General features: G+C 42.4%; 1 protein-coding gene and 1 long non-coding RNA gene across 2 annotated transcripts in view; one reads left to right on the forward strand and one right to left on the reverse strand.

Annotated features, from left to right (window-relative positions):
* Window positions 1-27,555, forward strand: part of fbln1 (fibulin 1) — an 80,627-nt gene that overhangs the window by 47,362 nt on the left and 5,710 nt on the right. The window lies entirely within an intron of this gene.
* Window positions 21,462-23,165, reverse strand: LOC139069639 (uncharacterized). Its single transcript, XR_011520332.1, has 3 exons — window positions 23,076-23,165; window positions 21,661-21,724; window positions 21,462-21,547 (listed from the first exon to the last, which is right to left on the reverse strand). It is a non-coding gene; the product is annotated as an uncharacterized lncRNA (long non-coding RNA).

Genomic DNA, 27,555 nt, shown 5'->3' on the forward strand with positions numbered 1-27,555 from the left:
TGTGTGTGTGTGTGTGTGTGTGTGTGTGTGTGTGTACTGGTCTATGCATCAAAATGAGGACCAAAACAAGTGTTTTACCTGTAAACCGAGGACATTAGTACCATAGTGAGGACATTTTGCTGGACCTCACTTTGGGACAGTGTCACAGTGCTCTACTGGTTAGTTTTAGAGGTTTGGTGTCAATGAAGTTTTATTTAAGGTTAGGGTTGGCAGTACACTGGTTATGGTTAGAGTTAGGGTTAAGCACAATCCAGTCACTAAAATCAATGGAAGTCAATGACGGTCCTCATAACGAATGCTAGACTAGAGTGCGTGCGTGCGTGTGCGTGTGCGCGTGTGCGTGTGCATGTGCGCGTGTGCGTGTGCGTGTGTGTGTGTGTGTGTGTGTGTGTGTGTGTAAAGAAATGAAACAGAATAAAACAGCAGACAGAAAAGACTGTAAGTCAACAGGAGATAGGGAGGAAAAAATATGTGCTACAGTAATCCTGAGCACTGCGCTTCATGTGGTTAAATGTATTGTTTCATTCCCCCACAACAGGCCTCAGTGTCTCCATGAGCATTAGAGCACTTAAACTGACAACCACATGAAAGGCCTGCTTTTTTGAGAAGCCTTTTCTCTCCCAAAACCATCGATGCTTATTGGACGCAGCTCTTGCATGTTGCTCATCACACATCCAAACTGAGGCCCCCGTGGGCTGCATTCTCTGGTCACTGACTGTTTGCTGTGAATTGTGGCATTCGTGGTGCAATGAAGACTTTAGGTTTTTGGTTTTAGAGGCTGGTGCCAATGGTGCTTTGGACTGCAGATGCTGGCACTGAGTAACACGAGGAAGTTTCCATTATCTCCAGCCCCTCCATTAGTTCTGGTGGACTGTGAAGAACAGCAGACATCAAGGCTCCTGTTCTGGATTAAAGTGATTGCCTTTCCGCTGTGTTACCGAACATGACAAAACAAGCTGTTAACTATCTGCATGAGTCTGTTGCTAGCTTAATGCACTAGCACAATTGCGCAATCACTTCTAGAAGAAACGCCTAACAGCATGATGCCTCCGTTCAAATAACCATGATCTGAACCTATCACTTGCTCACAATTTTCCATGACAGCCACAACCCAGAAATTTGTCAGGTAGACTCACATTAGAGTCTCCAGAAGGACATTATTACTTTTATTTGAATTAGCATTTGCTGCTCAAAAACAATATGATGCAATGCCTTCTTCGTGCTATAGCTGCCATTTAGCTTTAAAGGACAGGTTGTTTGAACAGATGCATGGGTGGTGTGCAATGTAATAGAGGTGTTTTACCCATGAGCTCCTGTCCAACCAGGAGCATTTCAGATGCATAACAGGAACAAAAGTCTTCCTGTGGCTTATTTTCTGTTATGTTTACCTCGGCTATGGAGATTTCACAGGAAATGACGTGCAACAGTCCAGACCCTTTAATCCTCAGGGGGCAGTGTTACTGTTTTTGAGGTTCCTCTGAAAGGTCAACATATTTAGTGTGATTGGCAGAAAAAAAATCAATTGGCACTGAATCACAAATAAGACACATAAACAGCAATGGCTTACCGTATTTTCCGCACCATAAGGCTCACCTGATTATAGGGCACACAGCCAATCAACCCCAATGTCCAGCAGCTGGAGTTCTTTGGTTAATCCACCCGGAATGATGGTGAGCTCCGTGTTCATCCTCTTCACCTGGATTTTAATGGCATCGGTGAGATGGGCCCGCATGGAGTCGCAGATCAGCATGGCCAGAGAAATGTGGAAGAAGCCGTCCTGTCTTTGGTGTATACCTCCCGCAGCCACGCCGCCATCATGTCTTCATCCATCCAGCCCTTCGGGTTCGTCTTGATGATCACGCCGGCGGGAAACTTTTCTTTGGGTAAAGTTTTCCGCTTGAAGATGACCATTGGCGACAGCTTCTGGCCATCGGCCTGGCAGGCGTGCACGACGGTGAAGCAGGACTTCTCGTGGTCGGTCGTCCGCACAGACACCGTGCTGGTCCCATTTTCTCTACGGTGCGGTTCACCGGGATGTTGAAGGTAAGCGGGACCTCATCCATGCTGGTGATGTGCTGGGGATGGATGTTTTTGTCTGCTATCTTCTTAGTGCAATAGGAGCGGAACAACTCTAGCTTCTCAGCGTAGTCGGCAGGTAGCTGCTGCGAGATGATAGTTCTGGTGCGGATAGAAAGCGCTCGCCTCCGCATTAAGCGAAAACACCAGGAAGGGCCTCCTATGAAGTCCGCAATGTCCTTCTCTCGTGCTAATGCTGCAGCTTTGAGACAAATGGAGATGGTGGAGACGCTTCTGCTCGCCGCTCGCGAAGGGTGGGTGGTGCTACGGGTCGGATCTTTGATTTCCTGCGGACGCAGGTGTGGCTGTCTTCACTTATGTTCTTGATACATGTATAAAAGGTGCATCCATGCTGTAGTTCTTTTTTAAAACACAGAACAGTTTTGTTACCTGTTTTCCCGCTACGTTTCGTTTGCGGCTGCAAACTTCCGCAGGCTGAGGCTGATGGTGTCGTCACTTCCTTCTCCGTTTATCCACGGGCAGTAGAGGACGTTGTCGCCCTCTGCTGCCCGCTCTCCCCTCTCCAACAATGCAGTCCCATGTGCGGTCCAATGTGTAAACTCCATCGTCCCTGTTCATGGTCCCACATCCACGTTTCCTTATCTCGATTGCTTCTTTTATCCATTTTTTGTATTTCTGTTGTTTGGTGTTTATGATCCTTGTGTTGTCCCAGTCCATTATATGGTTTTCTCTTGTGCAGTGATCTGTTACGGCTGACCTCTTTATTGTGCTTTCTGCTTCTTGTTTTGTTGCTCTTGTGTGTTTTTGACTTGTTTCTTTCTCTCACTCTTTTCTATGTTCTATTGTTTGCGTGTTGAGTTGGCGTCCGGTTTCTCCTATGTATGTTTTATTGCAGAGTTTGCATGGTATTTTGTAAATGACTCAACATTAAAGTCCAGCTGATATTTTGTCTTTTGGGTGTACTAGTCTGTTTCTAAGTCAAGTCAAGTCAAGTCAAGTCAAGTTTATTTAAATAGCGCCAAATCACGACAAGAGTCGTCTCAAGGCACTTCACGTAATAAACATTCCAATTCAGGTCAGTTCATTAAGCCAATCAGAAATAATGTTTCCTATATAAGGAACCCAGCAAATTGCATCAAGTCACTGACTAGTGTCAGCGACTTTACAGCAATCCTCATACTAAGCAAGCATGAAGCGACAGTGAGAGGAAAACTCCCTTTTAACAGGAAGAAACCTCCAGAGAATCCTGGCTCAGTATAAGCAGCCATCCTCCACGACTCACTGGGGTATAGTATGACTGGGGATCGAGAAGACAGGGCACACACACACACACACACACATACACACACACACACACACACACGCACGCACGCACGCACGCACGCACGCACGCACACACACACGCACGCACACGCACAAAGACAAGTAATGTGTCCATAGTTATATTGTGATGTCTTAGTAAATATTCTATTTGGTGAAAGATAAACTTTATTGTATTTATCCTAGTGGATCTATAATTAAACGGATAAACTAGTATTAGCACATCAAAAGTCAAGGAAAGCAAACAGTTATTATCAGGAGAGGGAGAATGTTTAAGTGGTTAGCAGCAGTAACTGTTGTGTATGGTTTTGTTGGTGTGTTTATGTTGTGTTTTTTCATTGTTGCTCTTATTTTTTCTGTTATGCCTTTGATGTATGGAAGGGTTATCACTGGTTTTGGTTCTTTGCTTAGGTTGTTCTTTTCTTTCTGTTGTTGTTTGTTGTTTTCCTTTGTTTATTGCCCATGTCGGTTATCCGCAGGTCTTTAAAGCGTGTTGTATGTGTTTGTCCTCTTGTTCACGGTCTCTTTCTTCTGTTATCATGTTTGCTCGGTGATATAATGTTCTGATTACTGACATTTTGTGTATGGTGGGGTGTTCTGATGTCCATAATAGATATTGGTCTGTGTGTGTTGGTTTCCTATATGTGTTTATGTTTAGGGTCCCGTCGGTCTGCCTGGTGATTTTCATATCCATAAATGCTATACCGCCTTCTGTTTCTGACTCATATGTGAACTTTATGTTGCATGTTTCGTCAATGTTATTCAAGTGTTGTGTTAGTGTTTCTGTTTGTCCTGTTGTCAGTTTTATTTTGCAGTTTGGGGGGCAGTGGCTATGGCATTTTGTTCTAGGTCTTCCATGAAAAACTCGCACAGGGTGGCTGATAGCGGGTTACCCATGGCGAAGAGCTCCAGTTGTTTGTATATTGTGTCATTGTATGTGAAGTAAGTGGAGTTAGCTACCAGTCCTATCAGTTGTGCTATGTCATCTGCTGTGAGGTTTGTTCTTTTGTGTAAAGTTTTGTCCTGTCTGGTTCTGTTAACTACTATGTCTATGGTTTTTTGGGTTGGTGTTTTTGTGAACAGGGATGTGTCGTCATGTGAGATAAGTATGTTGTTGTCTTCTATTGTAATCTCCTTTAGTTCTTTTTCCAGTTCTATGCTATTTTTGCAGTGTTCATCTGTGTTTCCTAATAACGGGCTGATGATTTTGCTGATATCTCTTGCCATGTTGTATGTTTGTGTATCTATGCTGTCAACTATTGGTCTAAGTGGGGTGTTTTGTTTGTGTATTTTTGGCGTTCCATATATTCTAGCTTCTTCTCCTTTGTTTGGTGACCTGAGCGCCACTTCCGCATTCCCTCCAGGCTGCGTTGGGACGCGGTTCATCCGTGCAAGTTTTTTAAGGTCGGTTTATCCTCATTCCTCAGTGGTTTCTCCTCTTGTTCCCTCCATAAGTGGTTTTTATAAACACCGTGGATCTAACCCTGCTAATTTACGTCCACTAACTCCAGCTGTTTCTGTAGTTTCTGATTCCTCCACCTCACTCAGCATGGCTCTATTAAATTCCCGCTCTGTTAACAATAAGTCCTTCCTGCTCAATGATCTAATTCTGTCTGGAACCTGGATTTTCTGTTTCTGACTGAAGTTTGGCAGCAAACATCTGATTATTCTGGTCTGATTGAACTTTGCCCGAGTGGATATTCTTTTCTTAGCCAGCCTCGGGGTTCTGGTCATGGTGGAGGCCTAGCTGTTGTTTTCAGAGACCATCTTACATGTAACTCTACAACCTCTGGTCACTTTGCTTCCTTTGAACTGCAGCTGATTAAAGTCGGGCGTAAGGACCCGTTCTACTGTGCTGTGGTCTATCGTCCACCTGGTCCAAACAGTTCTTTCCCTCAGGAGTTTAGTGACTTTCTACAGGTGCTGGCCAGTAAATTAGAATATCATCAAAAGGTTGAAAATATTTCAGTAATTCCATTCAAAACGTGAAACTTGTACATTATATTCATGCAATGCACACAGACCAATGTATTTCCAATGTTCATTACATTTAAATTTGATATTCATAAGTGACAACTAATGAAAACTCCAAATTTGGTATCTCAAAAAATTAGAATATTCTGAAAAGGCTGAATATAGAAGACACCTGCTGCCACTCTAATCAGCTGATTTACTCAAAACACCTGCAAAGGCCTTTAAAAGGTCCCTCAGTCTTGTTTTGAAGGCACCACAATCATGGGGAAGACTTCTGACTTAACAGCTGTCCAAAAGACAATCATTGACACCTTGCACAAGGAGGGCAAGACACAAAAGGTGATTGCTAAAGAAGCTGGCTGTTCGCAGAGCTCTGTGTCCAAGCACATTAACAGACAGGCGAAGGGACGGAAAAAATGTGGTAGAAAAAAGTGTACAAGCTCTAGGGATAACCGCACCCTGCAGAGAATTGTGACGACAAACCCATTCAAAAATGTGGGGGAGATCCACAAAGAGTGGACTGCAGCTGGAGTCAGCGCTTCAAGAACCACCACGAGGAGACTCATGAAAGACATGGGATTCAGGTGTCGCATTCCGTGTGTCAAGCCACTCTTGAACAAGAAACAGCGCAAGAAGCGTCTCGCCTGGGCCAAGGACAAAAAGGACTGGACTGATGCTGAGTGGTCCAAAGTTATGTTTTCTGATGAAAGCAAGTTCTGCATTTCCTTTGGAAATCAAGGACCCAGAGTCTGGAGGAAGAGCGGAGAAGCACAGAATCCACGTTGCATGAGGTCCAGTGTAAAGTTTCCACCGTCAGTGATGGTGTGGGGTGCCATGTCATCTGCCGGTGTTGGCCCACTCTGTTTCCTGAGGTCCAGGGTCAATGCAGCCGTCTACCAGGAAGTTTTAGAGCACTTCATGCTTCCTGCTGCTGACCAACTTTATGGGGATGCAGACTTCACCTTTCAACAGGACTTGGCACCTGCACACAGTACCAAAACCACCAGCACCTGGTTCAAGGACCATGGTATCCCTGTCCTTGATTGGCCAGCAAACTCGCCTGACCTTAACCCCATAGAAAATCTATGGGGTATTGTGAAGCGGAGGATGCAATACGCTAGACCCAACAATGCAGAGGAGCTGAAGACGACTATCAGAGCAACCTGGGCTCTCATAACACCTGAGCAGTGCCACAGACTGATCGAGTCCATGCCACGCCGCATTACTGCAGTTATTGAGGCAAAAGGAGCCCCGACTAAGTATTGAGTGCTATACATGCACATTCTTTTCATGTTCATTCTTTTCAGTTGGCCAACATTAGAGAAACAAACATTTTTTCATTGGCCTTTAGAATATTCTAATTTTCTGAGATACCAGATTTGATGTTTTCATTGGTTGTCACCTATAAATATCAAAATTAAACGTAATAAACATCGGAAATACATTGGTCTGTGTGCATTGCATGAATATAATGTACAAGTTTCACGTTTTGAATGGAATTACTGAAATATTTTCAACCTTTTGATGATATTCTAATTTACTGGCCAGCACCTGTATCCTCCACTGTGAAGCTGTCCAGACTGGTGATTTTTGGTGACTTTAACATCCACGTTGATGATCCCTCCGATCTCTTTGCCATGAATTTCTCCAGCCTCATGGACTCTTTCAGCTTTACCCAGCATGTTTCTGGCCCCACACACACCAGGGAGCACACTCTAGACCTTGTTTTTACCCTGAGTCTAAATGCTGACAGTGTTTGTCTTGAGGACGTTTATATTTCAGATCACCATTGCATTTTCTTTAACTTGTCAGTTTCTGCGTCCCCACCTCCTGCTCACCGTATGGTTAGTTCTCATTTTCTTAATGAGAGCACAGCTAGCAATTTTTCTGCAGCTTTTGATCCACCCTGTTCTTCTGATAACAACCCAGATTCCTTAACATCTCAGTTTAACGAGCACTGCCTCTCCATTCTGGACAACATCTGTCCTGTCTGAACCAGATCAGTTCCTGCAGTGAACCCTACTCCCTGGTTTAATGACAGCCTTCGCAGCCTGAAGCGCCAATGCAGAAAAATTGAGCGCTTGTGGAAGAAAACCCATCTCCACGTCCATCTGCTGCACCTAAAGGATCTTCTGTCATCCTTTAACTCTGCAGTCAGAGACGCTAGGGTTTCCTGTTTCTCCAACCTGGTGTTCCAGAGCAAAGGGAACTCCAAGGTGCTGTTTAACACCATCAGCAGCATTGTCTCTCCTGCCTCTCCTACAGCCTCCATCCACTCTGTTACAGACTGTGAGAACTTTCTTTGTGGACAAAGTCAATAAGGTTAGATCTAGCATCTCTCCTTCAGCCTTATCGCTGCCTCTCCCTACTCCAACCAGGCCCATCATCCTACATAGCTTTGCTCCTGTTTCTTTGCCTGAGTTAACCAAACTTGTTAACTCTATGAAGACCTCTGCATGCCCCCTCGACATCTTACCCTCATCTTTGTTTAAAAGTGCTTTTCAGTCCATCACCCCCAGCATGCTCTCTATAATTAATGCTTCTCTGGTTTCTGGTCAGGTCCCTGCTTACTTTAATCCTGTAATCCACCCGCTTCTTAAAAAACCGAGTCTCGACCCCTCTCTCCATAGCAGCTACAGACCCATCTCTAAACTTCAGTTCATCTCCAAGATCTTGGAAAAGTTTGTGGCTAAACAACTCACAGCTGCTCTTGATGAACATAACATCTATGATAGCTGCCAGTCAGGTATTCGTAGAGCTCATTCTACTGAAACAGCTCTTCTTAGGGTCTCTAACGACCTTCTGACTCACAGTGATGCAGGGGACTGTTCTGTTCTGGTCCTGCTGGACATGACTGCAGCCTTTGACACTGTTGACCATCACCTGCTACTGGAGAGGCTCAGAGACTGGGTAGGCCTATCAGGATTTGCTCTGGAGTGGTCCTCCTCTTATCTCTCTGAGCGCTCCTTTTCTGTGGCCGTCTCCAAGTTTAGGTCCTCCACCACCTCCTTTACCCATGGTGTCCTACAAGGTTCTGTGCTGGGGTCTCTGCTCTTCCTCCTCTATCTGCTTCCTCTTCAGCACATCCTGAGCTCCTTCAAAGGAATCTCCTACCATCTTTATGCAAATGACATCCAACTGTACATCTCCTTCAAGCCCCATGAGATGTCTAAGCTGCAGCTGTTACACACCTGCTTAGACTCTATCAAAACCTGGATGGCTGGGAGCTTTCTTCAGCTGAATGAAGATAAGACTGAGATCCTCATCTGTGCCCCAGACAAGCTGGTTCCCAAAGTCAGAGACTCTCTTGGTCAGCTTGCTTCTCACACCAAACCTTCTGTCAGGAATCTTGGTGTGACCTTTGACCCAGCTCTCACCGTGGATTCTCATGTCAGTTCTCTTGTTCGCTCTTCCTTCTTCCATCTCGGGAACATTGCTAAGCTGAGTCCCATTCTGTCTCGCTCTGAACTTGAGACAGTTCTCCACACCTTCATCTCCTCACGCTTAGACTACTGTAACTCTCTTTTCACGTGTCTGAGCAGAACCTCCCTGAACCGTCTACAGGTGGTTCAGAAAGCCTGTGCTCGGCTTCTGACCAAGTCCTCCAAACACATCCACATCACCCCGCTTCTCCTCCAGCTTCACTGGCTGCCAGTCAACTTCAGGGTTCATTTCAAGATCCTGGTTCTGGTCTATAGGGCCTTACATGGACAAGCACCATCTTACATTGGTGATCTTCTCAGTCCCTACACCCCCAGCAGGTCCCTGAGGTCCAGTGATCAAAGCCTACTGGATGTGCAGCACCAGGCTAAAGACCAAAGGTGACAGGTCATTTGCTGCTGTGGCCCCCAGACTCTGGAACTCTCTCCCCCTGAGCCTGAGATCAGTGGACTCAGTGGTCTCCTTTAAGAAGCAGCTGAAGACTCACTTGTTCAAGCTGGCTTTTGTATGACCTTCTTCACCACTCTCTCTTTATTCTGCTCTCCCCACCTATTCCACCTTCCTCAGGATCCACTGATTTCCCTCTTTCCTATTCACTCTCTTAACATTTTTTCTTTTAAATCACAATTGCCTATTTTTGCTCATTTTAAATATATTTTTAAACATTTTCTAAATGCTTTTTTTAAATTTTTACATTTTTTTTTGTTTTTGTGAAGCGCCTCGTGATTTTTATCCTGAGAGGCGCTATAGAAATGATGCTTTCTTCTTTTTCTTCTTCTTGGTGTTACGTTTGCTGTAGGAATCCAGTGTTTGTACATTTTTTCTGTTATTTTGCCCTTTTCTTGTAGTGGCTTCAGTAATTTATTCACGTTTTTCTTAATATTTTCTGTTGGGTCTTTTTTAAGTATTTTGTATGTATTTTTGTCTTCTAACATTTGTTTCATATGTTGTTTATATTTTTCTCAGTCCATAACTACCATAGTTCTTCCTTTGTCTGCCGGCAGAACAATTATCTGTTCATTTTTGGATAATGCTGTCATGGCTGATTGTTCTTTTGTAATATTGTTGTGTTGAATTTGGCTGTTCTTTAATATCCCAACAACGTTATTTCTAAGTTCTTTCTTAGTGCTTTCTTTCCCTCATCTGTGATCTGTTGACATGCTAGTTCTGTTGCTACAATGAATTCATCATATGGTATTTTCTTTGGTGTGACTGCAAAGTTGAAACCTTTTAATATGCTCTCTTCTGCTTCTGTTATTTCGTGTTGTGAAAAGTTACATACCCATGAGCTTTATGTGAAGTTATCTTGTATTTCTTTTCTTTTTCTTGTTGATGAGTTTGTTTAACTTTATGCATCTTTCTTTTACTTTTATGAACTCTTTCCTGTTTTGCCATCATGTGTACTTTAATTAGTTCTTCTGTTTGTTCATCAAGTTTGTAATTCTTTTTTAAGTCCAGGTGTCTTCTTTCCAGTTTGTCTTCTACTTGCTTCTGTTTGGTTGTGACGTTTCTTATCCTTTGAGTAGTGCTCTCTGTTCTGTTCTGTCTTGGTCCGGATCGGTGTTTTCAGCTGTAGGCTTGTGGGTGTGATGTTTTCATCCTGGTATCTTAAACAGAAGTGAAGGTGATTTCTTAGATGTGCACGTTTCTGTTGTAATCGCGTGCACGTTTCTGGTGTAATCGCTCCAAACGGCGGAAGTCCTTCGTTCCTTGTTGTCCGTATTTTTCTTTGAACATCTTAGGTGTGTTCTTGCTGCGTCGTATTTCTAATTCCATGCTGTAGTTCTTTTTTAAAACACAGAACAGTTTTGTTACCCGTTTACCCGCTATGTTTCATTTGCGGCTGCAAACTTCCTCAGGCTGACGCCAATGGTGGCGTCACTTCCTCCTCTGTTTATCTGCGGGCAGCAGAGGACGTTGTCACCCTCTGCTGCCCGCTCTGTGGGACCATGAACAGGGACGATGGAGTTTACACGTTGGACCGCGCATGGGACTGCATCGTCGGAGAGGGGAGTATGGCAAGCCAAATGAGCATTTATTCTGATATCAGGATATCAGCCAGAATTGTCATGAACATGTAAGCCATTTCTGTCCACTAGTTAACTAGTTAGACATGTTTGTGTCAACTAGTTAAATATCGAGGGTGAAAATGTGCCCACTAGTTAACTAGTGACAGCAGAAATGTGCACTAGTTAACTAGTGAACACATTTAGGCTTCTGTAGTTAACTAGTTGACACAAAATCTGCTCACTAGTTAACTAGTAAAAGCAGAAATGCATAGCAGTCAGCTACTTGAAGGTATTTGTCTCACTAGTTAACTAGTGAGGGTCAAAATGTGCACACTAGTTAACTTGTGGTAGACATAAATGCGCACTAGTTAACTAGTGAACATATTTTGGCTTCACTAGTTAACTAGTTGACACATAAATGGCTCACTAGTTAACTAGTAAAGACCAAAATGCATACCAGTCAGCTAGTTGAAGGTTTTTGTGTCTCACTAGTTAACTAGTGATGGCCAAAATGTGCACACTAGTTAACTTGTGGTAGACATAAATGTGCACTAGTTAACTAGTGAACACATTTTGGCTTCACTAGTTAACTAGTTGTCACATAAATGGCTCACTAGTTAACTAGTAAAGGCCAAAGTGCATACCAGTCAGCTAGTTGTAGGTTTTTTGTGTCTCACTAGTTAACTATTGATGGCCAAAATGTGCACACTAGTTAACTAGTGAAGGCTTAACTCCTAACTAGTTAACTAGTTGGAGTAGGTCAGTGCCACTAGTTAACTAGTGAACCATTAATGGCTCACTAGCTAGCTAGTTGATGGCAGCAGGCTCACTAGTTACCTAGTTGATGCATCCATTGTCCAAACTAGTTAACTAGTGAGGACATAAATGTATACTAGTAAACTAGTTCAAGTCTACATTCACACTAGCTAGCTAGTTGCGCAGAATTCTAATCAGGAGGAGGAGAATTTCTCAAATTAAGACTCTCTATTGGCTCCCTGTGTCAAAATAAAATATGACAACCAATCACAGTGCGGAATTTCGTAAAATCCCACCCCAAACATTTGCATGCGGCACACAAGTTAACATGCTGGCCAGAGGAACCTCAGCTAGTGAACTAGTAGTGGCTTCAGTGTGACACTTACATGTAAACTTGTGAAGGCAGAACTGCTCACTAGTTAACTAGAGAGGGTACAAATGTCCACTAGTGAACTAGTGAGGTGCAAAATAAGTGTCACTAGTTCACTAGTGGGCCCCAAATCGCCCACAAGTTAACTAGTAAGGTGCGGATATGCTCACTAGTTAACTAGTGAGGTGCAGATTTGCTCACTAGTTAACTAGTGCGCCCTAAAGCGCCCATTAGTTAACTAGTAAGGTGCAAAAAAGCATCACTAGTTAACTTGTAAAGTGCAGATATGCTCACTAGTTAACTAGTGGGCCCCAAAATGTCAACAAGTTAACTAGTAGGGTGCGGATTTGCTCACTAGTTAACTAGTGAGGCACAGATATGCTCACTAATTAACTAGTGATGTGCAGATTTGCTCACTAGTTAACTAGTGAGGTGCAGATTTGCTCACTAGTTAACTAGTGTGCCCTAAAGCACCCACTAGTTAACTAGTAAGGTGCAAAAAAGCATCACTAGTTAACTTGTAAAGTGCAGATATGCTCACTAGTTAACTAGTGGGCCCCAAAACGCCAACTAGTTAACTAGTAGGGTGCGGATTTGCTCACTAGTTAACTAGTGAGGCACAGATATGCTCACTAGTTAACTAGTGAAGTGCGGATTTGCTTACTAGCTAACTAGTGAGGCGCGGATTTGCTCACTAGTTAACTAGTGAAGTGCGGATTTGCTCACTAGTTAACTAGTGAGGTGCGGATTTGCTCACTAGTTAACTAGTGAGGTGCGGATTTGCTCACTAGTTAACTAGTGAGGTGCAGATATGCTCACTAGTTAACTAGTGAGGTGCAGATATGCTCACTAGTTAACTAGTGCGCACAAGACGCACACTAGTTGCTGTTTTTGGAGCAATCTAGTTTACTTGTTATGTAAAAATGTGTTCTTACTAGTTAACTAGTGACAAATTTACCTTCACTAGTTAACTAGTTGACATATTTGGCCTTTCTATTTCACTTGTAATGGGACAGGAAGCACTCACTAGTTAACTAGTGAGCATATCTGCATTATAATTTTTTCTCACTAGCTTATAGAGGGCAAACTGAGCCTTACATGTTAAGTAGTGAACACAAAACACTGTCACTAGTTAACTAGCTGCAGAAAAATGCCCCTAAAACTAGTAAATTTGTGGAATTTGAATAAATACACACTTGGCTGGCATTCTGTGTAACATGTTAACTAGTTCGACCGCTGTACTGCTCACTAGTTAGCTAGTGAGCAAATCCGGCCTTTACATGCAAATGAAGAAATGCAGAACAGCAATGTGATTGGTCCATGTAGGACTGAGAAACAGAGAAAGTATGGCGGACTCTGTTCAGGCTGTTCTAAGAGAAAATTTGATAAACTAAGATCGTTTGAGCACATAAATATGTTTTGACGATATTTGTAGCGAGAAAGTTGTGGTGTATTGCTGTAATCTTTGTTCAGTTAACGTGTGCAGTCTTTAGTTTTCAGTTATTAGTCTGAAAAAGCCTGGAGGCGGAAGGCAGCGGCAGACAGCATGTCTGTTTCTGTTGACAGGAAAGTGCAGAAACTCCGCAGAAATCTCCGTCAGATATATTGTTTCAATTTGTACGGAAGCGACAAGTTTATAATAATAAAAAAGACTCTATTTTACATACGTTGCTGTAAAGCCTGCCAGCACTGATAGTATTTTAAGGGTATGAATTTGTGAGATGTACCACCTAGTGTTGGTGGTCTAGTGACTAACGCGTTCGCCTGCAATGGTGAAGATCGCGGGTTCGATACTGGATCATACAGTTTAGTTTTGTACATTATTTCACTTCTTTTCTTTTGCATAATTTTTGTATTTATGTCAACAAGAAACAAAATACGTAACGGATTAGTGGGCAGAGTCTCACACACACACACACACACACACACACACACACACACACACACAAAACATGTAAACAAGTATTTTATGAGTATGAATCTGATTATTGCCGACAGTCGATATTTAAGCATGTGTGTCCCCCTTCCTCAATCCATCCTCGCAAAATAAAATCATCGGCACAGCACAGCAGGCTTTCTCTTGATCCAGAGCTAGCACTTCGAAATTGATCATGTCCGCGGCCATCTGCTGCACAATCAGCTGCTCGCATCGCGGGAAACATTGAAAACAGCTTCATTAACTGAGACACAACAGGGTTAACATCGACAAAAAAATCCACAAATAAATCTAAATAATTAATGCCATTTCCGTCTTTTTCGTTGAAATATACAAATAGCAGATCATAAATCTAGAGCAGAAAAAGCTGCTGCAGGAAGCAGGGTCTGTATATTCATGCACCAATTCATCAATGTGATTATTGATCAAGATCAGGTAAACTGATATTAATGTTGCAACATTTCATTTGATCATCTGAATGATACCACACAACTGAATGACCTGTTGAGTCTCTGCATATTCAGGTATTTACTACGGAAAACAAACAACAGCAGGCAGCAGCAGGACTCCCCATGTTATTTCTCGGGTCGCTGGCCCGCGGTCGTCGGGGCCGCTGCGGTCAGCTCTTAGCCGGGAAGCCCTCGTTCGGCTGCGTGGGCTGCTTCACCGTGGACCAGCTCCCAGCAGCCGCTGGTCGGGAGAAACGCTCTGGCTGCAGCTCCGATCAGACCCTACCAACACCTCGCCACAGACAGCACCGCATTAAAAGCCCACAATTACGACCCGCTCCCCAAAGTTACAGTTCTCAAGCACTGATGAACACATACATAACCCACAACAGCTATGAAATGTCTGTTATTTACGGCAAAAAGGAGATATTTTTCAAGCCGACGTGCCAATGTTAACCGCAGTTGGCTTGGAAATGTGCTGATTTTATTATTTTTGTCAATTAAAATCCCCCTTGTTTGCTCTTACGTTTTACGAAAACGCAATATTAATTAAAGCACGCTTTAGTGATCAGCATGTAAAGCAAAGAAGAAATGTGAACATTTCAACCCATTTCGAACCAACCAGTAAAATGATTTCTTAACACGGTGCAGCGGCAGCATTTAAAAACCAAAATATAGTTTTTACTCTCCAAAAAAAGGAGAAGACAGTCACGGTGCAGCAACCCATTTTAGTCCATTAATCTCCACAATAAATATCCAGACAGAGAATTTCTACGGCCTCGCTGTAAACTCCAATGTCACCCAGGACCAGTCTTAAAGAGACAACGCGCTTAAAGGGAAAGTGTGTAGATTTCTGGCAATAGGGGGTAGTAAATACCAAAGTCACTGCAAACAAGCTGTATTTTTTGTTCAAGTGAGGACCTTACTAACTAATGCTCATAAAGCCAACAAAACCCTCTGGACTCTAGCTGTAACTCTCAAATTAGGATATGAGATTAATGACTCAGGTTCACGCTCCAATACATTAATTGTTTGAGAAATGCATCTTTTTATGTTGAGTGCCATCCGCCAAATAACACACGAGAAAAGGAAGAAGAAGAGTGTTGTTGCACAGTTTTCAAAGGAGTCAAAAACCACCAGCAAAACCATAAATACAGCTAAATAAACTTAGAATCCAACATGGCGTCCTCCAGAGAGTCGGACCCTCGCCTGTGTATTTTATTACTATGAAGGGTACATGAACTGATTAGGAACACAATGTCATAGGGTCAAAGGTCAAGGTTGTGTGAGGTCATATATATATCAAAAATTGCCTGAACGGGTTGAATGATTTTGACCAAATCAGAGGTGATAGCTCCCTATCAAAGGTAGATAAACTGATCAGGTCACAACCTCATAGGGTCAAAGGTAAAGGTCGTGTGAGGCCGTATATATGAAAAATTGGTTTTTGTGTGCAATATCTTCTGAACAGGTTGAAATACTTTGACCAAATCGCAGGTGAGAACTCCCTATCTAAGGTAAATAAACTCATGAGGTACAAAACCTCATAGGGTCAAAGGTCAAGGTTGTGTGAGGCCGTATATATGAAAATTTGGCTTTTGTGTGCAATATCTCCTGAACGGGTTGAAGGATTTTGACAAAATCAGAGGTCATAACTCCCTATCAAAGGTAAATAAACTCATCACATACACAAGTTCATAGGGTCAGAGGTCAGTGTCATGAGAGGTAATATATATGACCAGTCAGGCATATCCCGCGACGCTCTGCATCGATTTGCAGGGCTTTCTTGTTTCTACAGAGTTTATGTAGGGTGCTGCTGGTTTGGGGTGTTATGTCAGCAGGCAGAGTTTAGGTGTCTGACAGCTGTGGGGAAGAAACTGTTTCGGGACCTGGTAGTCTTAGTCCATAGGCTCCTGTAGCGCTTCCCAGAGGGCAGGAGGGTGAAGAGTCCATTCGATGGGTGACTGGAGTCTGATGGTTTTCCCTGCCCTTTTCAGACACCAAGAAAAAAGGAGAGTAACTTTATTTTGTTTGTGTGATTTTATTTTGTTGTGTGACTACTGGTTGCAGTTCCCTGTTCAATTGATTGCTGTTCCCTGTTAAATTTAAAAAAGAAAAAAGTCTAAAGTTTTGTTTTGACTGGAGAGAACTAAAAAAGGTTACACTGTCTTCTGGTACTAGCTCAAAATAACAAGTGGTGCTTGCTGCAGAACCACAAAGGCGGAGCTGCACCAGAAGGTGGAGCTGCACCAGAGTCAGCCCCGCCCATTCCAGAATCAGCCACGCCCATTCCATTAGAGTCAGTCTAATTCCTTCCAGTTGTCAGACTTGATAGCATTCTGGAACCAAAGAGGGTGTTGTAGCTAAAAAATGCGAGATTGAGGACGGAGTTAAGAAGTTAATTGAACAGTTTTTGTAAAGGTTCCATATAATTAAAAATCTAACTTTTGGAACTTTTAATCATGTTATATTGTCATTTCCTCATAAGAAACACGCCAAAGCCATTTTTAGCCTCATTCATGCATTTTCCTCCCATCTCAGCTTCAATTTGGTCTCCTCCCCCGAAGCGGGTCTGGTCTTGGTTCTCAAATCTGGATATTCTGTGAATTTTCTGACAAATTATTTCTGAAATGACTTCTACTGAGACACCGCCAATAAACCATACATCCCATCTCAGAGACACACTGGGCAGCACAATTACATGTAACGCCACTTGATTTATAACAGATGTGGTGGTGTAGTGGTTATGGAGTCAGGTTGACATGCTGTTTCGCCTCCCAGTAGTGTAAGTTTTAGGTAGTTTACAACCTCTTTTCTTCATTTCTAGCTACACTTGCCAGTACTATGTTTACAACAATTTACTGGTATACCGTTTAACATATAATGTGTTTATTTATTTATTTATTCGTTTATTTAGCCAGTGTGAGTCCATTTGTGAGCAGAGTTTCAACTAAAATGCTGTTTAGGAACGACCAAATTCAAAGAACTTTTAGCGACATAAATATTTTGCTGAAAAGAAACATTACAACTAAAATATAAACAAATTGAATGTGGCTAAATAGACTGCTGATGACCCCACCGAGAATCGAACCAGCATCAGCTGAGGGGAAAGCAAAAACCAACTCAGACGATTGTACCACTAGACTACCAGAGGCCATTCAATAGACTGAAGTGCTGTTGTACACCACTTTTATTAGACCAGCTGTAGGCAGATATTCGCTAAAAGAAACCTTTTCATTTCGAGATATATTCAGTCTTTGTCATGTAGCAAGTTATATTTATCTTGTTTAATTGGAGTATAGAACATAGCATTAACGACTGTAAACTAGTAACAGCCGTAATTCATGTGGGTCAGGTCAGTTTGCGATAAAGTTGAAAACAAAAACGGAAGTCAGTGGGCTAGGCTGAGTTTGCGTGAATGGGCGGGGTGCAGCTCCGCCTTTGTGGTTTTGCAGCCAGCACCCTCTCCAAAATAACCACAGTTTTTTCCCTCAGTGTCATTTGATCTATTTCTTGGGAAGATGGATGGATGGATGGATGGATATATATATATATATATATATATATATATATATATATATATATATATATATATATATATATATATATATATATATATCAATAATTATTTTTAATATAGCCTTTTTCAATACCAAACTTTCAATACCAAACAAAAATGAACTACAATAAAATTACTGGCACACTAAATTCCAATTCTCCTCAATGGGACTTGAACTCACCAACTGATCTCCCTTACACGACACCAAACGAGGTGCTTTACTTGATTTGGGAGGGGGGAATAAAACCAGTAAAACAATAAAACTTTGAACATTACAACACAAAGAGAAAATAAATAATGTTACAGCAATTGCGGAATGCCATATGCGGGATTCGAACCCGCCGCAACGACCAACCAGTAGGTGTCAAACCATGACTAATGAGTGCAAGCCTTGGCGCTCAGGGACACCCATCAGTATGTGATTGTGAGGCCACAGCACATACGTTTTAGACTGGGTGGGATTCTTATACCCAACAGGAGTCTTCTGCCCGCCTTCTCATTAGAATATGCATAATTTGTGTTTCAGGCACTAGTTAACTAGTGAGCTGCTGCACTGCCACACATGTAAACTGGTGAAATTTCAATTGTTCCACTAGTTAACTAGTGGACAAAAATGGTCAGCTTGTATGTGTTTTTAGATGTAACTAGTTAACTAGTGAGCAAATCCGCACCTCACTAGTTAACTAGTGAGGTGCAGATATGCTCACTAGTTAACTAGTGAGGTACTAGTGAGGTGCAGATATGCTCACTAGTTAACTAGTGAGCATATCTGCACCTCACTAGTTAACTAGTGAGCAAATCCGCACCTCACTAGTTAACTAGTGAGCAAATCTGCACCTCACTAGTTAACTAGTGAGCAAATCCGCACCTCACTAGTTAACTAGTGAGCAAATCCGCACCTCACTAGTTAACTAGTGAGCATATCTGCGCCTCACTAGTTAACTAGTAAGCAAATCCGCACGTCACTAGTTAACTAGTGAGCATATCTGCGCCTCACTAGTTAACTAGTGAGCAAATCCGCACCCTACTAGTTAACTAGTTGGCGTTTTGGGGCCCACTAGTTAACTAGTGAGCATATCTGCACCTTACTAGTTAACTAGTGATGCTTTTTTGCACCTTACTAGTTAACTAGTGGGCGCTTAAGGGTGCACTAGTTAACTAGTGAGCAAATCTGCACCTCACTAGTTAACTAGTGAGCATATCCACACCTTACTAGTTAACTTGTGGGCGTTTTGGGGCCCACTAGTGAACTAGTGACACTTATTTTGCACCTCACTAGTTAACTAGTGGACATTTGTACCCTCTCTAGTTAACTAGTGAGCAGTTCCGCCTTCACAAGTTTACATGTAAGTGTCACACTGAAGCCACTACTAGTTTACTAGCTGAGGTTCCTCTGGCCAGCATGTTAACTTGTGTGCCGCATGCAAATGTTTGGGGTGGGATTTTGCAAAATTCCGCACTGTGATTGGTTGTCATATTTTATTTTAACATAGTGAGCCAATAGAAAGCCTCAATTTGAGAAATTCTCTGCCTCCTAATTAGAATTCTGTGCAACTAGCTAGCTAGTGTGAATGTAGGCTTGAACTAGTTTACTAGTATACATTTATGTCCTCACTAGTTAACTAGTTTGGACAATGGATGCATCAACTAGGTAACTAGTGAGCCTGCTACAATCAACTAGCTAGCTAGTGAGTCATTAATGGTTCACTAGTTAACTAGTGGCACTGCCCTACTCCAACTACTTAACTAGTTAGGAGTTTTGCGTTCACTAGTGAACATGTGGACACTTTGAACTGTCACTAGTTAACCAGTGAGACACAAAAACCTTCAACTAGCTGACTGGTATGCATTTTAGCCCTTACTAGTTAACTAGTGAGCCATTTTTGTGTCACCTAGTTAACTAGGAAGCCAAAATGTGTTCACTAGTCAACTAGTGGGCATTTCTTCTGTCACTAGTTAACTGGTGTGCACATTTTGGCCATCACTAGTTAACTAGTGAGACACAAAAACCTTCAACTAGCTGACTGGTATGCATTTTGGCCTTTACTAGTTAACTAGTGAGCCATTTTGTGTCACCTAGTTAACTAGTGAAGCCAAAATGTGGTCACTAGTTAACTAGTGAACATTTCCGTCTCCCACTAGTTAACTGGTGGGCTCATTTTGACCCTGACTAGTTAACTAGTGAGACACAAATACCTTCAACTAGCTGACTGGTATGCATTTTGGCCTTTACTAGTTAACTAATGAGCCATTTTTGTGTCAACTAGTTAACTAGTGAAGGTCAAAATGTGTTCACTAGTTAACTAGCGTGTTCAGTTTTACCCTCACTAGTTAACTAGTTGACCTGTTGACAAGATATCAGAATTAATGCTCAAGCGGCTGGCCAAATTGGGCAAAGTTAACAAGTGGGATTTTTACATTCAGTAGTCAGCTAGTACGAGTTTTTGTACCTTACTAGTTGACTAGTAAAAACTAAATGTGTTTTAACTAGTTAACTAGTGGACATTGATCTGTCCACTAGTTAACTAGTGAACACACTGAGCAATACTAGTTAACTAGTAAGATATGAAACATTTTAACTAGTTAACTAGAGAGAATTTAGGCCTTACTAGTTAACTAGTTGACATTTAGGCTGTCACTATTTAACTAGTTGACACAAACATGGCTAACTAGTTAACTAGTGGACAGAAATGGCTTACATGTTCATGACAATTCTGGCTGATATCCTGATATCAGAATAAATGCTCATTTGGCTTGCCATAGAGGAGAGCACTTGAAGGAGAAAAAAACCCCTAAATTGTCATGTTGGGTGGCAATTTCTTGACCCACGACATGCAGAATCACTCACGGAAGCAGGTAAGTGTGTAAAAGGTTTTATTTTAAATGAGGAGCTAAAAAGGAGTGACGGGAAAAGAAGATGCTCTGCCCTGGTAGCAGGATTCCAGGAGGAGGTTCTGAGGAGGGAGACAGAGTGAATATCCGGTGGGATTATGGAGAATTTGTCTTGAGAAGGGAGCTTACCATTTTCTGGTAGCGGTAGAATGCACAGGGAGAGCTTTGGTCAAGTCCGGGTGAGCAGAGGAGATCCAGAAGGTGAAAAACTGTTTTATCCAGAGGTGATGTAGGAGCGGAGGTTGATGAGGGCAAGTGAGCAGCTGAGAACGGGCGGCCAGAGGAGGAGGCAGTGTGGTCTGGAGTGCAGGAGTCCGGGTTGGTTCTGGAGATGATGGAATGTGGAGCGAAACCTGAAGGAGAGCAGGGAAGGACAATCAGGGATTTTTCAGACGGCAGGTTATCTAGAACGAGATACAGGTTCAAGACAGGTTAGAGTTTGGAGCTACCCAAACTGAGTAATCATCCGGCGTGGTCAAGTGTCACACTGCTCCTTAAATCCCCTGGGCCTTGATGACGGGATCAGCTGCAGCTGGTAGCTCTCAGACACGCCCACCTGTGGACATAGCTCAAAAGAAAACAGGGTTACAGGCAGGCAGCTCACCACGGACCATGACATAAATGTGATTGCTTTACAAATAAATGGCGTATACCACTCAATCAACATATATACTTAATGTCCATGTCAAGTGATGTTTTTTAGAAAAAAATAGGAGATTCCCACCACCGCCATTTTGGCCATGTCACACGTCTCGTCATGCTCAGACAATCCAAAATGGGAAGAGAGTTGGAGCTGGGGTGGGGCTGTAATGGTTGGAACGAATGAATCAATGTAGCTACTAGTTAACTTAGCTAACCCAGGAAGCTAACTGCATGAATCAACTGTTCCTGGACAAGAGGAGAAGCTTGGCACCCACCTTGCTGGGCTGCCTCTGAAGGATGAAGGGGCAGGTTTGCAGATCTCTGATCGCAGAACTGCTGCTGTTAAAGGGAGAGTCATGTTACCGAAACTTGGCAAACCTCTCTGCCGCTGTGATCTTGCGGATCTTTGACCACAGTGGACCAGCAAAGCCCCAAAGACTCTGCTAGCTATTCTGGGTCAGCTTAGAGCAGGTGTGACCAAGGCCCTGTCCACACGTAGCCGGGGATCTGCCAAAACGTAGATATTTTTCTACGTTTTGGCCTGTCATCCACACGAAAACGGAGTTTTTTCACACGAAAACGGATCTTTTTAAAAACTCCGGCCAAAGTGAAGATCTGCGTTTTCTCCGTTTTGGGTGTCTGCGTGTGGACAGACAAAAACCGGAGTTTTAAGGTCCTCAACGTCACTTTCCGCGACAAAAAAATGCTGACATCACGTGTACGACCTGTGTTTACACTAGCCGACAGCATGGATGCCCTCAGAGCTGCGCTCGCTTTCTCAATTGTCCAAGCGCTTTCTGCTTGTTTGTTTTTGCAAGCAGAATTACTGCTCCTTGCGGAAGACCACAGACGAAGGACAAGGTTAAGAATGGGGGAAGTACTGCCACCTACAGGTCTGGCATGTCCTTAACAACGTATTTATCCGGGTACGTGTGGACAGAGTTTTTTTTTTAAACGAGGTGATGTGGATGCAAGTTTTTGGAGGGGCGGATATTCGTTTTTTTTAAAAATCGGCTACGTGTGGACTAGGCCCAAGTCTCTGCTTTGCAAGTCACAAGTAAGTCACAAGTCTTTCCAGTCAAGTCTCGAGTCAAGTCCAAGTCAGTCAACCAAGTCCAAGTTGAGTTCAAAGTCAATGATGTGGAAGTCCACGTCCTTAACTTAGAATTTTCATGTCATAATCAAGTCATCTGTCCAACATCTATTTAATGACAATGATAATAAATAACTTCCAGAAATAAAGCTTCTTAAAGCTTCATTTATTTGCTCAAACAAGCTGAAAGTGCAACTGAACTTGATTATAAACAAAGTGCTGCTGCTTTTAGCAGAACAAGCTAAAACCCAGAACCAAGAATGATTCATGATTTTTGTCCATGTCGTGCCACTTATGCTAAAATATCAAATACGTATGCTCAAGTCATCATCAAGTCAACAGATGCAAGTCGATTCAAGTCGCAAGTCATTGGCGTTCAAGTCAATTTCAAGTCGTAAGTCTTTATAGATTTTATCAAGTCAAGTCAGAAGTCTTTAAAATAATGACTCAAGTTCACACCTCAGTCTCGCTACCCAGTCAACCAGTCAGCCAGCCAGCCCCACCAACACGAGCAAGCAGCCTTTTCTCCCATTCAACCAGTGAAAAAATTACAGAAATATAATTGTACTTATTGATCAACATTAAGCAGAAACTTACTTAAAAACCACAGCTTGCCCTCTTTATCCAGATAATTTCACAACGAACATCCAAACACGAACACAGAGAGGACACAACTAAAGTGAAGAGCTAGCTCCTAGCAGTAGACACTCAGAAAGAAATCCCCTTGGTTTAGTGCTGGCTCTACCCAGTTTCAGCAGTAGAACAAAAAGGAGAGATAAAAGAGGCTGCAGCTGACAATGCTGACACCTGTCCTTCCCCCTCTCCTGCACACCTGAGACTACTCACCTAAATCACTTCTGGTGCTTGGTGAGTGACACCCACATTTAAAAAGCTATACCTGCTTACACATTTGCGTGGCTGATAAACGTCACACTATGCAGCAATATGAACATGAATACATACACTGTTCTCACATGTTAAACACATAATGGTAAATGCTCTGTGCAACACAAAGGACTTTCTCTATCATTTTTTAGTTTTTAAAGACACACATAATGTAACAGTGTCACAGTTGTAGGCTTTTTACTAGTTAAGCAACTGGAAATCCGCATGTGACTTTTATTTTGAAGTTTCCGGAGGGTTCACACTGCTTTCATATTTGACTTCCAGTCTGGCACTCTAACCACTGGACAACTAAGTCTGTTACAAAACAACAGTCGTCTAAGACATATCCTGAGCTGGCCATTACGTGCATCTTTGTAGACAGAACGCATGGATTTTACTGCGGTGTTTTGTCATCAGACCAGCTTCAGGGGGAGAAGAACTACCTGGTGATGCAAGTGGGCTACCTTCTCCTGGATGCAGGAAAAAATTTACATGAGCCTAATTGAAGCTGAGGCAGAAAAATGCATGAATGCAGCCAAAATGGGTTTGGTGGTATTTCTCATGAGGAAAAATGACAATGCAACATGGTAAAAAGCTCCATGAAACAGCCCTGTTAAGATTTGCACAGAATTGAGAGGCGGGGGGACTTGTCTGCTTACTAATGCAACACTTAATGAAAACATTACTACTAAACAATTGGTAATGCTTTATGTAATAGTTTATTAATGTTTTGTCAGTGACAACCTGACTATATTGTCTCAGCATCTCTTTCCCACCTTAGATAAATGCATTTAAATGCTTGGGTTCTTCTTACATCTGAAGCCTAGTTTATGCTTCTGTGTCATCTCCACGAGGGAGGGATGCACACACAGATACAGAGACGTTTTGCTCTTATTCTTCTCCGTCTACTGGGGAGTGTTGCAAAGCAACTCCCTGCCAGGACAATAGAGGGCATGGTACTTTTCTAGTGCATCCTGTCATATATCCGGTCCAAGATAGTGCATTTACTATTGTGTTTATATTGTGTGTTTGTATTTAAGAGACTTTTTAACAGGGATAAATTTGTCCCTCGTTCTCCTCCATCTTTTCATGACCTCAACACCTCTAAACCCACGTTTCCCGTCAAAGTCAAAGTCCCATTAGTCATCATCACACACTGGTGAAATTACATCTCTGTTTTTGGCCCATCTCTATGGGAAGCGGTGAGCTGCAGCAGTGGCTGTGCTCAGGAACTATTTGGTAGTTTAGCCCCCAATCCAACCCCTTAAAGCTGAGTGTCAAGCAGGGAGGCATTAGGTCCCATTTTTTAAGTCTTTGGTAAGACCCGACCGTTTTGAGCCCCGGTCTCCCAGTCCTGAACACTCTAACACTAGGCCACTGAGCTGGTCATTTCCATCCACAAACAAAATGCTTGCTTCATACTTTTTTACTCCTCCAGTCACAGGTGAATGAAACATTCACATGTTTAGAGTTTTATTGTGAGGTACCCTTCAAGCTGCTCTGTGTCTGCTCCGTGATATCTTCAGCTCTCTTTATGTTTTTAAGGGCACAAAGGCGGTGATTTTGACGAAAGTGGTGTTCTGACCAATCACAAGCTTGTGTTCTCCGTCATGATTGACTGATGTTTAGAAAAGTGAGCTTGACTCGATTCGTCCTTGCGAGCCTGCCGGAGAGCACTTGCAATGTAAACCCCTCCATCTCTATTTAAGGTCATTGGGTCAAAGTAAGGAAAAGCAACAGAAAAAAGATATTAGTTTTAACATATTTAAGGGGTTTTAACTGCCTTTTTGTCTCTTCTGTTAGTCTCTGTTCCTACAGCATCAGATAAAGATGACAAATTAGGAAATTACAGTTTTTAATGAAATTTTGCAACTTTTGGAGCAGCTGCTTTACTTACTGAGGGGTTGGCAACACTGTCAAGAACAGCAAAGAACATAATCACCCACCAGAGGGAGGATCGTTTCTGTTTAAATTGAGAAAGATCCTTGGATGAGAAGAAAAATGTCTTCTTGGAAGCAAACAAATTCTGTTGCCTAAACCTCCTAGGATTGCAAAGTAGTTATTAATTTTTATTTGTGGATTATTCAAGCGCAAAATGTATGCTAGATGTATAATTTTTCCCAACTCTAAGCTACATGACGTATATCAGTGTGTGAAAATCTAAGACGATCATACCTGTGGAATCAGTCAGCATGCTTAGTCATCTCTTGGATGTCTTTGAGTAAGTCCTCATGAATTATAGTGTGTCAAGGAAAGATTTCACTGAGTCACTAATCTCTGCAAAGTAAATGAGGGTAGTAGATTTTATTAAGATGTATTTATTCATGCAAACAGCAGATTATATAGCATTCTCCTTTGATGAAACCTGTCTTTTTCTGAGAAACTGTTGATGCCACAGCTAAATGCTTATCATTTTTCAAATGCAGGTGGAAAGACATCACACCCAGGAAAATAAATATCTCCTGCCCTGGCAACGGCAATGTTGGCAGCCAGTTAGATGAGTACAAAAGGAAAGAAGTGGACAGTTTGTCTGTGTGCAGGTTATCGTGGTCATCAGTACAGTTGTCAGCAGTAGCGAGTGGAATGTGAACCCTCGATGTGAGACCTGACGTTTGTGGCTTGGACTCTGTGCTGAGGCGGAGCTGAAAGAGCGCCATGGAGGCGAACGTGAGTGGCTGTCATTTAGATGGATCATGACAGGACTGCAAAGGGCCCACCAGAGAGGGCCAAGCCCACAAGGAACTCCATTGAGCAAATCAGAAACAGGGTTGAATGCTCCCCTCGGGTGGTCTACCTCAATCAGATGTACTTGATGAACAGATAATGATACAGAGATATCCTCAGAGATGAACCACGTACACAGTTTGAATACAAAGTACATATTACTCACAATAAAACTGTCCACATAACTCATCAGAATTTATTGGTCTCGCTTGGTTTGGTTATCTGTTTAATTTATGTCATCATGCTTTTGAAACCATGTGTTTTTAGTGAAATTCATATTTGCTTAGCTAACCATTAAACTCGTAAATTGCTTGCTGCTTTTATCCATGCTTGTGATCATGACGTGTCTCAGTCACTCATTAACATGTTGTCACTTTATTTCATTCATGTTGAGTCTTTGAAATAACCCTGAATCAAGAAGCAAAAAAAAAAAAAGTTTTATTCCCGCCCACTCGTACTCTTTCAGTTCAGACTATATTCAAGTCTATTTTATGCCTCCTAGTTATGGCTTTGAAAGGTTACTTGTAATGTAGTGCAAGGGTTGCAGTAAAGATAATGGAGCATGTTATGTCATCTCAGCTGCTTGGGCATACTGAGACTGAATGTCTAAGAAGGGAATAAACCTTGCAGTGCTTGAGGCTACTTTTCAGTGACGTCACTAGTCAGTGAATAACACCATCCAACAATGACCCATGGGCTGCTGGAGACATGCGTAATGATGACTCCCTTTAAATCAACCCTAAAATACCAAGCCTCATCAAAACTGGACCGCCCATGCATCCCACTCTGGACTGGTCAGAGTTCTGGCCATTTGTGCACCAGTGACAAAGTAAACAACAGCTCCATGCCCCAAAGGGTATGTGCACTCGACACTAGAGATCAAGTTGTTTTGAAAAGATTACAGGTCAGCCAAAATGAGTGGTTATTGAAACTGAAAGTTTTTCTTTTTTAACAAATGGTGTAACGTGGGTGCTGGAGTTCAGTTTACTTTGGCACGACTTTTAGCTTCATCGAACTTTAAAAAAATCATAGCGTGATTGAAAATAATCCATAATATCTGTCAGTGAAAGATGATAATTATACATCTGCATTGTGGCTGAAGAAAAGCCCTCTGGACACCTCATTGTAAACTAGAAGTTTGAACACCACCTGGATCCTGTCCAATGATTTTGCTGCTGCAGGGAACACGCATGGCACCGTAACCAGCATATCATTAAACAATATTGTGGTGAGGCCAGTGCATGCTTTTCATTTGTCTCTGGTGTTAAACCCATTCATTTAAGAGTCTGTCATGTACTTTCTCACTGAGTTGTAGAAACCAGAAAACCATGAAACGGCAATGTTTACATGTAAGCCTTCAATACTGCAGAACTTGAAGCCATAAAAGAAGACAAACGCCTCTTGGCATTTTCTTCACTTTGTTTTGTGGGGTCATCATTACAGCTCACGTGCATTTCTTTAAGGTTAT

This window comes from Nothobranchius furzeri, chromosome 4 (genome assembly GCF_043380555.1).
Source record: "Nothobranchius furzeri strain GRZ-AD chromosome 4, NfurGRZ-RIMD1, whole genome shotgun sequence".
Lineage (NCBI taxonomy): Eukaryota > Metazoa > Chordata > Actinopteri > Cyprinodontiformes > Nothobranchiidae > Nothobranchius > Nothobranchius furzeri.